The 15,344-nt window shown below is 43.0% G+C and overlaps 2 long non-coding RNA genes across 3 annotated transcripts; both read left to right on the top strand.

Moving 5' to 3' along the window:
- Positions 1-1,890: 1,890 nt before the first annotated feature.
- Positions 1,891-4,198, top strand: LOC123481538. Of its 2 annotated transcripts, none has more exons than XR_006657184.1 (3): positions 1,891-1,942; positions 2,367-2,441; positions 4,126-4,198. It is a non-coding gene; the product is annotated as an uncharacterized LOC123481538 (long non-coding RNA). The 2 variants fall into 2 exon arrangements; XR_006657185.1 differs by lacking the exon at positions 1,891-1,942 and adding an exon at positions 2,157-2,196.
- A 7-nt stretch (positions 4,199-4,205) lies between these two features.
- On the top strand, positions 4,206-5,220 carry LOC123481539. Its single transcript, XR_006657186.1, has 3 exons — positions 4,206-4,290; positions 4,859-4,964; positions 5,200-5,220. It is a non-coding gene; the product is annotated as an uncharacterized LOC123481539 (long non-coding RNA).
- The last annotated feature ends 10,124 nt before the right edge of the window (positions 5,221-15,344 follow it).

The following is a 15,344-nucleotide window of genomic DNA, read 5'->3' as shown; positions in this document are numbered from 1 at the left end:
CTGTAAACACTCCAGCCAGCATGCTCTGAGGACACGGCTAGGGATGCCGTCTGGGCCGGCAGCCTTGCGAGGGGTTAACACGCTTAAATGTCTTACTCACGTCGGCCACGGAGAAGGAGAGAGGCCACAGTCCTTGGTAGCGGGCCGCGTCGGTGGCACTGAGTTATCCTCAAAGCGGGCGAAGAAGGTGTTTAGCTTGTCTGGAAGCGAGACGTCGGTGTCTGAGACATGGCTGGTTTTCCCTTTGTAGTCCGTGATTTGTCTGTAGACCCTGCCACGTACGTCTCGTGTCTGAGCTCGTTGAATTGCGACTCCACTTTGTCTCTGTACTGACGTTTTGCCTGTTAACTACACTGTTTTGTATTCGGCCATATTCCCAGTCACCTTGCCATGGTTAAATGCGGAGGTTCGCGCTTTCAGTTTTGCGAATGCTGCCATCTATCCACGGTTTCTGGTTTGGATAGGTTTTAGTTGTCACAGTGGGTACAACATCTCCTATACACTTCCTGATGAACTCAGTCACCGTATCCGTGTATTCATCACTGGGTGAAACAGTCATTATCTTGATGTTTAGTGACTCCACCACGTCACTGGGTGAAACAGTCATTATCTCCTGTAGGTGCAACCCATACTACTTTGCCAATACTTTGTGGCACCGTCTGGTGATTGTGCTTCTCTCTCTCTCTCTCTCTCTCTCTCTCTCTCTGTCTCTCTCTGTCTCTCTCTGTCTCTCTCTGTCTCTCTCTGTCTCTCTCTGTCTCTCTCTGTCTCTCTCTGTCTCTCTCTCTGTCTCTCTCTCTCTCTCTCTCTCTGTCTCTCTCTCTCAATGTTGAATATCTATGTAGGCTGAATTAGGAATTCAAATTTCTGCTGTTAGGAAGAGAATACGACGTTATGCAGAACAATATGTTGGTAGGACAAGGTTCTGTATATTTGTTCACATGGAAGTCAGGATGTATGTTTACTACAGGTTAATGAGGCAATACAAATGTGATGTGACTAAAATGGAAGGGCATTTAGTTGACTAAAATGGCCCCCTTTTTTCGTCATTTTGACAATAACTAGACTAAATAATTATTCAAATGACAAAAATGTGACTTAATGATGTTTTAGTCTAAATGACAAAGACTAAACTAAACCTAAACAAAGTGTGCTAAAATGAACCCTAACGAGACCGTATGTAGCCGGAAATCCACACCGAATATCATTCTGTTTAACTTCACTGATTCAGTCTGGACCTGCCTTCATCGAAAGTGATATTAGCTGTCATGATTCCAGGCTAACCAAGATGTCTGCAATTTGGTACAGAAGGCTTCATTATTCCCTGTAAGCATTGTTACTAAATGTATGGTTTCTCTAGCTTGGCTACTGCCACCCTGGCAGATGGGAACCCAGGGATATGACGCTCTTAACACAGTCGGTCTAAACGCTCCAGATTCTCACTTGTTTTCTGCCTTGTGAATTACAGTTCAGAAATGTCAATCACATAACCAGGATTTCTTCAATATTGTGCTGGATTATCCTCTATTAAAATTAAACCTATTTCGTCTTCAGAACTGGAACTGATTTAGAGACCTGTGTACATACTATAACTGTGTCACAACCCCCGTTCCCCACTACACTCCAGGGCATGTTATTGTTTATATGAAATATCTGTATTTTCTCCCAGCTACAACGGAGACTAATGAAATGTTATTTCCACCCCAGCTATGAACGAGTGGCAGGGTTAGTCTGTTGACGTTACAGATTGGACCTTTTAATGACACAACCATATTCTCTGTCCCCTGCAGCTGATGAAGACTATGAACAAGTCCAATGAGCACGTCTTGGCCATGGGGGCGTGTTTCAACGAGCGGGCCGACTCCCACCTGGTGTGTGTTCAGAACGACTGACGGAAACTACCAGACACAGGCCATCAGCATTCACCACCAACCACGCAAAGGTAGACACACACACACACACACACACACACACATACACACACACACACACACATACACATACACACACACACACACACACACACACACACACACACACACACACACACACACACACACCGGCCATCAGCATTCACCACCAACCACGCAAAGGTAGACACACACACACACACACACACACACACACACACACACACACACACACACACACACACACAGACACAGGCCATCAGCATTCACCACCAACCACGCAAAGGTAGACACACACACACACACACACACACACACACACACACACACACACACACACCATGGGGAGTTCATAGTCTGTGACGTGGGACTAACCATAGATGGCGCTAGTGTTGAATCCCTTCAGATGGAAATGTCATGGTGACTAAAACCAATATTTATTGTTCTTTCTTCCAGTGACCGGCGCCTGCTTCTTTGTGTTCAGCGGTTCTCTAAAGGCAGGACACCTGGCCAAGACCAGCATCGTAGAAGGTACTCCAGTTTACCCACCTTTTTTTATTTGTGAATCGTGTGTACCCACCTGTTACACTAAATTTAGTGTTTTTTGCGGTGCTCAGGGTTTAGTTTACCCACATATTTTTTACCGTATAATTCCTGATGTTGATGGAGCGTACCTGTTATATATCTGTTGTTCCCCCTGTAGATGGTGTGACATATAAGTGCCTTGCAAAAGTATTCATCCCCCTTGGCGTTTTTCCTATTTTGTTGCATTACGACAATGGAGTTTTCTTTATGGATTCTATTTGGATTTCATGTAATGGTCCTCTTGCTCAGTTGTGCACCGGGGCGTCCCACTCCTCTTTCTATTCTGGTTAGAGCCAGTTTGCGCTGTTTTGTGAAGGGAGTAGTACACAGACAAAAAAATTGCTTTTCTTTCGAAAACAAGGACATTTCTAAGTGTAAATAACGGAAAAGTGGTGCGTGCATATGTATTCACCCCCTTTGCTATGAAGCCCCTAAATAAGTCTGGTGCAACCAATTACCTTCAGAAGTCACATAATTAGTTAAATAAAGTCCACCTGTGTGCAATCTGTGTCACATGATCTCAGTATATATACACCTGTTCTGAAAGGCCCCAGAGTCTGCAACGCCACTAAGCAAGGGGCACCACCAAGCAAGCAGCACCATGAAGACCAAGGAGCTCTCCAAACAGGTCAGGGACAAAGTTGTGAGAAGTACAGATCAGGGTTGGGTTATAAAAAATATCAGAAACTTTGAACATCCCACGGAGCACCATTTTCTAAATCCATTATTAAAAATTGTAAGAATATGGCACCACAACAAACCTGCCAAGAGAGGGCCGCCCACCAAAACTCACGGACCAGGCAAGGAGGGCATTGATCAGAGAGGCAACAAAGAGACCAAAGATAACCCTGAAGGAGCTGCAAAGCTCCACAGCGGAGATTGGAGTATCTGTCCATAGACCACTTTAAGCTGTACACTCCACAGAGCTGGGCTTTACGGAAGAGTGGCCAGAAAAAGCCATTGCTTAAAGAAAAAATAAGCAAAAAACGTTTGGTGTTCGCCAAAAGCCATGTGGGAGACTCCCCAAACATATGGAAGAAGGTACTCTGGTCAGATGAGACTAAAATTGAGCTTTTTTGGCCATCAAGGAAAACGCTATGTCTGGCGCAAACCAACACCTCTCATCACCCCGAGAACACCATTTAAGGGGAAACATTTAAATGTCTTGGAATGGCCTAGTCAAAGCCCAGACCTCAATCCAATTGAGAATTTGTGGTATGACTTAAAGATTGCTGTACACCAGCGGAACCCATCCAACTTGAAAGAGCTGGAGCAGTTTTGCCTTGAAGAATGGGCAAAAATCCTAGTGGCTAGATGTGCCAAGCTTATAGAGACATACCCCAAGAGACTTGGGGGTGAATAGTTATGCACGCTCAAGTTTTCTGTTTTTTTGTCTTATTTCTTGTTTGTTTTACAATAAAAAATATTTTGCATCTTCAAAGTGATAGGGATGTTGTGTAAATCAAATGATACAACCCCCTAAAAAATCCATTTTAATTCCAGGTTGTACGGCAACAAAATCGAAAAGATGCCAAAGGGGGTGAATACTTTCGCAAGCCACTGTGCCTGTTGTTCCCCTGTAGACGGTGTGATGGTGTTATATATATATATATCTGTTGTTCCCCTGTAGATGGTGTGATGGTGCAAATCACAGGAGAAACTATGGACGCTCTACGGCAAGCCCTGAGGGACATGAAGGACTTTTTAGTGTCACCTGTGGTCTGGTAGACCAGGAGGACGGCCAGGAACACGTTCACATACAGTGGATAGATGATGACCTCAACTTCAATAAGGGGTGAGGGGGAAGGGGAAAGGGGGAGGAGGGAGGAGGGGGAGGGAGGAAGGAAGGGGTAAGGGGGAGGGAGGGAGGAGGGGAAAGGGGGAGAGAGTGAGGAGGGGGAGAGAGTGAGGAGGAGGAGGGGGAGGGAGGGAGGAGGGAGAGGGGGGAGGGAGGGGGAGGGAGGAAAGAGGGAGGAAACACGTTCATATTCAGTGGCTAGATGATGAACACAACTTCAATAAGGGCAGTGAGGGAAGGAAGAACATACAAAGAATAGGTTGACAATCACAACTTCAACAGGGGGTGAGTGTTTCCTGAATTCCAAATCAACTCCTAGCCCTGAACTCCTGTAGATCTGAGGGGATTGGCTAGACATAAGCATTTTTTGTAATAGCTTCACCTTGCCTTCTGATTTGGGTGGGTGGAAAGGTAATGTTGCCATATTTCTTCCAATGATCCAATCTCTCTCAATCTACAGGAGTGGCTAGAGGTTAGGGATCGATTTGGACTTTAAAAATAGCTTTTCCCTCTTGCGTCCATCTATGCCCGACAGTAAGTGTTTTAACTAAACCTCCCTCCACAGAGTGATCAGTCCTATCGATGGGAAGTCTATGGAGTCCATCACCAGTGTGAAGGTCTTCCACGGGTCAGAGTTCAAGGCCAATGGGAAGGTCATCCGCTGGACAGAGGTATGTGACGTGTTGTCACCTCACCCTTCTCCCCGGAGGTGTGCACTCACTCACTCCCTCCCCTTCATGGATTTAAAAGGAATGGATTGGAGTTAGAAATATTGCTGGGGGAAAACACCTCATTTTAATTATTTGATTCCCTATTTGCATGGAGATAAATGCACTTAGATACATTTTAGATTTGCATGCACCAGTTCAGAGCCGGTTCTAACCATTCTGTTTCCCATGTCTCCAGGTCTTCTTCCTCCAGAGTGACTGACCAGACCCAGCCCAACGGTCTGAGCGACCCTGCTGACCACAGCCGCCTGACGGAGAACGTGGCGAGGGCGTTCTGTGTGGCGCTGTGCCCGCACCTCAAACTGTTGAAGGAGGATGGCATGGCCAAGCTGAGCCTACGGGTCACCCTCGACTCAGACCAGGTACATGGGCTTTTTAATACATTTTCATCAAAGGTACAATCCAGAGTTCCTCTCTCCCCTTGTGACAGCAGAGCAAGGGTTAAACACAATTGACACGATTTCAGCCAATCAGGACAGCCAGAGCATCGGTAAATTTTCTTCTAAACCAGGGTAAGAAACAACAACCTGTGAAGCAACAAGCTGTCTGTGATGACCTGGTCCCGGACTAGGTGACAGAGCAGTGTAGGTTTGTTCTAGCAGTAACCACTGTGCCTAGGATACCCAAACAGATGGATAATAACCACCTGTCTCTGTCTTGTTCCCAGGTGGGTTACCTGGCAGGCAGTAACGCCAGCCTCTCCTCCCACAGTACCTGAGCGATCTGGACAGTACCCTGATCCCTGTCATCCACAGCGGGCATGTCAACTCAGCGAGGGCCCCGTCGTCATGGAGCTGGTTTTCTACATCCTGGAGATGATCTCTAGGAGACGGACGCACCGCCTGGCAACGGACCGCCTAGCAACGGACCTGCCCCACGTCCCTGGTTCTCCCCTCCCTCTCCCTCTCTCTCGGCCACCTCCTCTCTTTTTCCCCTCCATTCTGCCTCTCGCTCCCGCCTCCTGCTCTTCCATCCCTTCAGCTAGCTAATGTTGCTATTCCCTTCACCAGACAGACAGCTAGCTCTGCTGGTTAGCTACCAGCTAGCTGATGTTGCTATCCCTTCACCAGACAGCTAGCTGTGGGGGATGGTTACCAGCTAGCTAATGTTGCTATCCCTTCACCAGACAGCTAGCTGTGGGGGATGGTTACCAGCTAGCTGATGTTGCTATCCCTTCACCAGACAGACAGCTAGCTCTGCTGGTTAGCTACCAGCTAGCTAATGTTGCTAACCCTTCACCAGACAGACAGCTAGCTCTGCTGGTTAGCTACCAGCTAGCTAATGTCGCTATTCCCTTCACCAGACAGACAGCTAGCTCTGCTGGTTAGCTACCAGCTAGCTAATGTTGCTATTCCCTTCACCAGACAGACAGCTAGCTCTGCTGGTTAGCTACCAGCTAGCTAATGTTGCTAACCCTTCACCAGACAGACAGCTAGCTCTGCTGGTTAGCTACCAGCTAGCTAATGTTGCTATTCCCTTCACCAGACAGACAGCTAGCTCTGCTGGTTAACTACCAGCTAGCTAATGTTGCTAACCCTTCACCAGACAGACAGCTAGCTCTGCTGGTTAGCTACCAGCTAGCTAATGTTGCTATTCCCTTCACCAGACAGACAGCTAGCTCTGCTGGTTAGCTACCAGCTAGCTAATGTTGCTATTCCTTCACCAGACAGACAGCTAGCTCTGCTCGTTAGCTACCAGCTAGCTAATGTTGCTAACCCTTCACCAGACAGACAGCTAGCTCTGCTGGTTAGCTACCAGCTAGCTAATGTTGCTATCCCTTCACCAGACAGACAGCTAGCTCTGCTGGTTAGCTACCAGCTAGCTAATGTTGCTAACCCTTCACCAGACAGACAGCTAGCTCTGCTCGTTAGCTACCAGCTAGCTAATGTTGCTAACCCTTCACCAGACAAACAGCTAGCTCTGCTCGTTAGCTACCAGCTAGCTAATGTTGCTAACCCTTCACCAGACAGACAGCTAGCTCTGCTGGTTAGCTACCAGCTAGCTAATGTTGCTAACCCTTCACCAGACAGACAGCTAGCTCTGCTCGTTAGCTACCAGCTAGCTAATGTTGCTAACCCTTCACCAGACAGACAGCTAGCTCTGCTGGTTAGCTACCAGCTAGCAAGCATCCCTCCACTCCACCTATGCACCATCTCTACTCTGCCCTTGGACCAGATCACATGATCCGGGAAGTCTGAGTAGCATTCCAGTTCCACTGTGGTAGCTAGAGGACAAAGCAGAAGCACTGCACTCTGGGAAATGTGGTCTCCGAAGGCCTTGTTGTAGCATGGGCGCTCCGAGGACCCCAGGGAGAGGTGTCCAGAGCTCTGCCTGATGAGACAGCACTTCTATCTCCGCTGACAGGGACTTCACGCGGTCCGGTGAACCAGGAAGATAAAAAAACTCAGCGACGAATGGAGAGAGAGAGAGAGAGCAAAAAAGAGAGGTGGGGGAAGAGAGTGAAGAAGCATCCTCCTTTTTCTTTTTTTTTTTTTCATTTTTTTTTTTTCATTTGCACCCCGGTGCTCAGTGCCTGCAGTCCCAACTCTTCAGAGGAAGGAAGGATTGAAGGAATGATTGACGGAAGGATGCAGGAAAAGGAAGGACTCTCCTCCCCTTTAGCTTTATCCAATAATCACCAGATGCTTTATTTCCTGACATGGATGGACTACAGTTTTCGTTTGCTTTTGTTTTTTTTGTTTGTATATTTTTTTTTAGGCAGCACAATTGGAAATGACTCAATAGCTCCTGTCAGAGATCCAACACAGGATATCTGTGTCTGCATCCTATCCCTATTTAGGGCACGACTTTTGACCCCATAGGGCTCTGGTTAAAAGCAGTGCACTATATAGGGATAGGTTCCGGCTAGATTTGGGACGCAGCCCCAGCCCAGGACTGCCCTCTGCTGTGTGAATATGGACCTAAACAGATATGTAAGAATAATGTAGTTCTGTCCCTGAGGATGAGAAACTGAAAGATTTTTTATTTTTGATCTGTCAATATTATTTTGTTGCTAAATTTGGCAAGTTGGCAGAACAAACCCCCGTAGACATGCTGACATTTGTAAAAAAATAATGATGCTAAATCTGAAGAGTTGTGGATAAAACAAAGATAAATACAATATATTATGAAGTACTTGAGAAATGACCGTTGTGGTTTTGTCAAGGGTTTTTGTTGGTATAAAACAATATGACCGACCAGTGCTACGATAGACAGTCTCATCTGTAAACTCAAAGACAATCACACATGAATTTCTGCAGAAGAGTCGATACATTGACAAACATCATTAAGGTATAAGTTTGTATACTATATGTATTAAAGATGGTCATTTTCTTGTAAAGATAAAATAAATGTGGTTGGCAGACAGTATTGAGGACCTAGTATAATGAGGGCAATGCATAGATAAACTGGACAGATGACATTAAAATGGTTACTGTTGGAGGTTTTCATTCCTCCTGGGTCGTGTTCATTAGGCTCCAAACGGAAGAAAACCGACTGAAACAGGAAGGGACTAACTGAACCCCCCCTGTCCAATAAGCAACACTGGTTTTCATTTTCCACTGCAAAACGTTTTTTCGCTAATGAATACGGCCCTGTTGTGTCAGCCTGAGTTGGAGTTGTCCAGTAAGAAACACAAAATATGTTCTGTAAAGTGCCCCTAATGAACAGCGCCCAGTTTTCTGGAGAGAATATTTCATCTTCATGCGTGTCTCGGTGGCTTCCTTGTCCTTACACTGCAGTGTGCAACTTCAACAGGAGACATTTTAAAGGTTATTTTAGTCCCTCGATTTTCCATGGATGTATTGGAACAAAAAGGGGCGGGACCTAACCTGAAATGGTCCAATAGAAACTGTTGTTGTTGCAAAACATTTTCCGATGCAAAACGGTTTGCTACGGTGTGCACTAGTGAATACACCCCATTTACTTTTCCTTGGCATTACTTACATTTACATTTACATTTTACTTCAGGCGTGCAATACCCAAAGGTGCAATTGTTTGTTTTCTCGATGGTAGCATTTTGTTATTGAATTAAACAGACTTCTACCAGAACTCGTCACTGCATGTATACAGAAACCAACTAAACAGGCTCGCAATGGGTGACGAGCAAACCAACTATTCTGCAGACAATATTCTGCTGTCGTGTGGATTGAGTCAACACAAACATCCATTCAATCAGTCCTGAACGTGGCTGGGTTTTCAGAAAATCATTTTTGTTTTTCATTTTAACATTTTGACATCATCAATCAAAAAATAAATCTGTATGAAAAGCCAAAAACCCTGTAAATCTTATTTTTCTTTACTGTACACTGCAAATGTCTGAAGCAGTCGATCAAACTGTAGTATAATAAAAACATATAGAAAAGTAAAATGTTTCATTTTTACCCCAAATACACATTTAGGGATTGATTCAGGAGGTCACACTAGGACCTATAAAGTATTCAATTAAGTCTCTTTAGGATAAATGCGACAATATACCAAAAATAAAAACATATTGGAGCCAAAAATAAAAACATATTGGAGGGGAGAACATATTGGAGGGGAGGAGGGGAGAACATATTGGAGGGGAGAACATATTGGAGGGGAGGAGGGGAGAACATATTGGAGGGGAGGAGGGGAGAACATATTGGAGGAGGAGGGGAGAACATATTGGAGGGGGAGGAGGGGAGAACATATTGGAGCGGGAGGAGGGGAGAACATATTGGAGCGGAGGGAAGAAAAAAGTTGTCTCCACCAAGACTCTTCCTAGAGCTGGCCGCCCGGCCAAACTGAGCAATCGGGGGAGAAGGGCCTTGGTCAGGGAGGTGACCAAGAACCCGATGGTCACTCTGACAGAGCTCCAGACTTCCTCTGTGGAGCTGGGAGAACCTTCCAGAAGGACAACCATCTCTGCAGCACTCCACCAATCAGGTCTTTATGGTAGAGTGGCCAGACGGAAGCCACTCCTCAGTAAAAGGCACATGACAGCCCGCTTGGAGTTTGCCAAAAGGCACCTAAAGGACTCAGACCAGGAGAAACAAGATTCTCTGGTCTGATGAAACCAAGATTGAACTTGTAGTGTATTAAGATTATGACTTTCTTAATGGAACCAGAGGGGATGTTTATCTTAGTTCAAAAGTAGTCATTTGTAGGGTGACGCCCCAGGGGAGACAGGTGATTGGACAGCAGAGGGAGCAACCCATATTTTTGCATTGTTTATAAGTATATGCTGGACGAAGAAGAGGTTAGAGCGACCATTGCAATCTGGGACGTCGCTCTCCGGGTGTCATGACATCCGTCACTTATGCTGAAATCGTGTGATATGAATAAAACTTATGATCAAAGGTTCAGTATGAGCGGACTCCTTTGTTTGACAGCAATAAGTACCAGCAGCGACAAGATACACGATAAATGGGGGCTCGTCCGGGATCTGACTGCATCGTTCTTGGTTCCCTTCCTGAGTTGCGAGTTGACTACCGCTCAAGCCGGCTCTAAGGTGAGATTTCTCACACAATTTGGGCATTAGTTGTTTCGCTGGCTCATTGGGGGGAATTGGAAGGATGTACCGTGTAAATTACTAAAATTTGGTTGCATTGGTAAACGGCGCAAAAAATAGGAAGTTTAGAGCAATCGATGGTAGTGAATAAAGGCAGATATACGTATACACAATTAGGGCATTGTGAATCTGATAAGACCTCGAAACGAGGCCATCATAGGATGGGCCATAAATCCTCATAACGCGTTAGGTGTTTTTAGGTCAGTCTAAAGACTGGGGTTGTGGGATTTATTTGATTGTGGTTACGGCTCATCTTTCATCCGACGGGATGTCTGCTTGGGGTAATCTCTCTGTAGATATCCATTGAACTCACGGCAGCATAAAGTTAGTGGAAAAGGGAAAATAATTTAGGCACAATGCGGGTTATATTGCTTCATGCCACATTGTACATAAAGGCTAAGGCTAAATGCTAATGCTAATTGTGTTACATGTTACATGCTAACGTATGACCTTAGAGGGCCATTGCGATGGTAGAAAGCCTCTTAAATTATGTTTGTGTGTGTAGAATTCAGGTTCTATGCGATATGTGAGCTCTGTTAAGTGTTATTGTTTGACTATAAGGGTAAAATAGAGGGGCTGGGGTAGAATGTTAGCGTTCTATTGTCTGAAATCGTATCGTTAGATGTATTTGCGCATGCGTTTAATTTTACGACACTACACTACAAAACGGGGAGTTTACGGCACGAGATTATGAGACGTTTGTGTTACGGCACTAGACTACAACACGTTGTTTACTAAAACTACAACACGGGGGATTGTGGGTAAATTGGTCATATTTCTGTTAGACTGGGCTGCAGGGGGAGACAGAGAAACAGACACAGAAAAAGGGGAGATTTGGACACGAATCTTCTAGTTGTTAAAGCGGCTGTTGTTTGAAAATGAAACTATTTGTTGAGATGTAGTGAATTTATAAATTAGATATATGTTGACGGATTATAATAAATTAAATTAAATGACGGATTAAAATAAATAAAAAATGTTATTGAGCTATTTAGTCCTGAGGTAAGTCTTAGAGCGAATATGAGTGGGGGAATATTGAAGTGGATAACTCAGTGATTGCATAAACTGCTAAATTCTTTTTCTGTTTCTATGCTCTTTTGTCATATGAGAGGAACGAGAGGAGAGAGAGGGAGAAAGAAAGAGAAATGCTGGCGTGTACGTCACGTGACAGAGGATCGAGTCATACATATCCTACAGGATATTTGATGTTATGACAATTTCACAGAGGCTTGGCAACAGACTGATCATTTGAATAAAATTTGCATTTTGGAGTCTCTGTGCATCACTTGGGTTTGATTGCAGTTGTGTTGGAAATCGAGTACTGACATTATTCTGTAAAATTAAGATAATTAGGTGCTTATAGAGCAAGGGGGTTTATGGGTATTGTAGTGATTGTAGGGGTAGAGGGCTTTGTTTTTAGGATTGGTAAGATAGCCACTAATTGATAAATTGGTAAGATAGGATATAGAAATAAAAAAATTGGTTTTAATTATTCATAATTTTTAATTGATTTTTTAATTGATTTATTATTATTATTATTTTTTTATTAAAAATATTTTTTGAATAATTTTTTTTATTGAATTTAAAAAAAATAAAAAATAATTGGGGTTGTTTGGTTTATATTAATAATTAAAGGGGGGAAGCCATAGGCTATATAGTCTAAAATAAAATAATTCACAATAAAGGAATATAAAAGGGTTGCTACAATGGGGAGAAAGGACAGCAAGGCTATGAAGGTAATTACACCTGTTGATATAGTACAAAATAGTAATCCTTTAACTAAAGTATTGCTAGGTTATCCGGCAAATGAAACAAAAGTTGCCCTTCATTCTCAAACAAAAACTGATAAAAGATTCCAGCGATAAGATAAACAAAGGTATAGAGAAAAGGCTAAAGGAAGAGAAGGCGACAGAAAAACTAATGGCAGAAGTTAGTACACCTTTCTCACACACGGATTCAGCAAAAAGACACCCACCTTATGAGAAGGAAGTAGAGCTTAGGGATGTTTATCCTCAGCTTCCGGTGATCATCCAGCAGGGGTGATTATTGCATCAGAGATGAAGATGAACGAATAATAGATAGAGGACAAGCAGAAACAACAATAAAAATGAATCCAAAACTCCAGAAGTAAGAAAAAACCGAGATGTCTGGAAACTAAGAGAAGAATGAGGTTCGGAAAGATGAGGATGAAGATACAGAAGAGAAGAAAAACTGCTGAGAAAAGAATCCCAAGAATTGGAGGAGAAGAATACAGTGAGGCCAAGGAAAAAGGCCACTAGTAAGAAGATGATGGAAGATGATATTTCGAGGACAGAACTTAGGATATAAGCTGTTGAAGAATACTGATATGTTAACAACAAGAAGGAACAGGACCAAGAAACTCTCAGAAAACTCAATCATACAACTGGTGGAGAAGAGAAGCTTTGGTTATGAAGAATCAGAGTGAACCAAATCAACAATCACTGTTACAGCTTCAACAGGACCAGTTCCAACCGCAATTGTACCAGCCACCATTGGGGGTACCAGTTGTTTCATATCCACAGCCAGTTTCTGGGCAGACACAGAATTGGAGAGGAAGAGGACGAGAAGGCTTAGAAGGAGGAGGAAGATTTCAGCTACACTTCCAGCAACTTCCAGAAGACGGTTATAATTGTGGACAGGTTGGTTACTTTACCTGTGATTGCAATGGGCCAGGAGGAAACAACAGAGGAAATTTCTGAGGAAGATAAAGGAGCAAGTGAAGATCACCTGTTCTCTAGGTGAACCCTTCAAGGATTCTAGAGGTGCCTAGAAGATCCGAAAGGGGGGTGTCAGCTGATAGCACCGATTAGAGAAGAAGAGAAAATATCTAACAATTGAAGTAAAAACAAAGGACTAGGAGAGGTGAATAGTGGAAAAGCTTTTATCTGTGTTGAGCCTAAAGAGGTTAAACATCTCACTATGTAAAAATTAACTAATTGGGATAGGATTTGAGGGAGTAAAACAGCTAATTACTCTTAAGGAACCAATTGAGCTCTTCTATAAAAATCAAAGAGAAATTAAAATAGACATACTAATATTAGAACATATACCTATTGCATTGTTGGAAAGAGATGCATTGTGTAAATTGAACTGTACAATAAGATGTACACTAGACAACTGTCTGGTGGAGGATTTTAAAAAAAGTAGGGTTTTTGGGAATCATATTTGCTTAAAAATATAATATCATAGGAAGGATGACATTGCAATATTAGACAATTGCAATATTAGACAATCTGTCTGAAAATAAAGTTAAAAGGGGTGACTGTTATTCTGGGTTACATTCCTACACTGCAAGAGATTTCAGGCTAGGCTAAAAGATGTTTAGTCGTTTGCCAAGTCTGTGTGTAAAGAAGTCAGAAGCAGGGACTTCCCGATCACATATTCTAAAAATTTGGTGGTAAAGGATTTTGTGAATAAATCAGTGGAAAAGGTTTTTAAAAGTTAGGAGAAAAGATTAGATTAAAAAAAAGTTAGGAGAACTAGGGTTGAAGGAACTCTAAGACAGTAAGCTACGTTTCAATGTTAGTTAGTAGTAAAAGAGAGAGAACAGTGGTGAATTATTATTATTATTATAAGGGCATTTTAGAGTTTAGTGGGAAGATAGATATGGTAGGAGTTTAGATCTGTTAGGAGCAGATGCAAGTATGCGTTGCTGAATGATAAGAGAAGATTGAGGGTGATTGAGTATCTATATTTACAATTCCCAGCAGGAAGATCAAGGTAATTTCAAGTTTGAAAGTGAGGGTTTAGAGTAGGAAGAGAGAGTGAATGTAAGTTACATTTACGTCATTTGACACTAGTGGTGATAGATGGAAGTACAAGCAAAGAGTTCAAAGCTTTGGGGAAACTAGATGAAGTAACAATAAGGACATTAACACGTCAGTCTATTAAAACAACAGTGAGAAGCAATTTAACTCTTTCAACATTGATAGTTATTAAAGCCATAAATATATCGCATTTGATTATAAGGGAACCAATAGCTCCAGCACCAATTTTAGAGGAAAAGACTGTTATCAGGGTTAGGATGAGTGATCCAGCTCATCTTCATTGTAGATGTGAGAGATGGAGTGGAGAAGGGACGTTCCTCCCACATGGAGAGATAATTATGGAGAAGAAGTATTGTTATCAGGACCAGATGTAGAAGCTGTTGAACCTAGTCAAAGGAAGTATATTTGGTACAACAATATGAAGTGGAAGAGGGTTATGAGTGATTGTTCACTTATTTTGTGTAATGTTACAGAGAAAGATCAGGGAGAATATATGTGTACTTATCTAGTGCAAGCATTAAAATTTGTTCCGGTTAAGAATTATTGGTTAAAAGGCTATGTAATTCGTAAAGTGACGCTTATAATGGAAGAGTTGAAGTCTGTTGAAGCTTCCACAGTCACCAAAGGAGTTCAGGAGAAGTATATTACAGTAGTCACTCCAACAGTAAATAATACACAGAGGATATCGGTAGCTTTCCCACTAGAAGTAGTTAAGGGTGTTAATACATCAACTAAATCAACTACTTTAATGGTAACTTTGGAAGGGATTAATGATGCGACGGCAATAACAAATGTAGGAAGTATGACACCGACACCGACAACAACTTTTCTGAAATTAAAGGGGGTAGCAAGAAGGACTCAGGGGTTCATGGTACGGATAGAGAGTGCTGTCAATGATAGTAAGGATAGGGTTAAAATAGGAGAGCAGATAGTGGTAGAGAACAATATAGATTCATCTGAAATAGTGAAGGATACTATCATGGAGGTACAGGATGAGGTCTT

The sequence above is a fragment of the Coregonus clupeaformis genome, chromosome 21 (genome assembly GCF_020615455.1).
Source record: "Coregonus clupeaformis isolate EN_2021a chromosome 21, ASM2061545v1, whole genome shotgun sequence".
Lineage (NCBI taxonomy): Eukaryota > Metazoa > Chordata > Actinopteri > Salmoniformes > Salmonidae > Coregonus > Coregonus clupeaformis.
The sequence above is the reverse complement of the archived record's forward strand: the minus strand, read 5'-3'. Positions and strand labels throughout refer to the sequence as shown.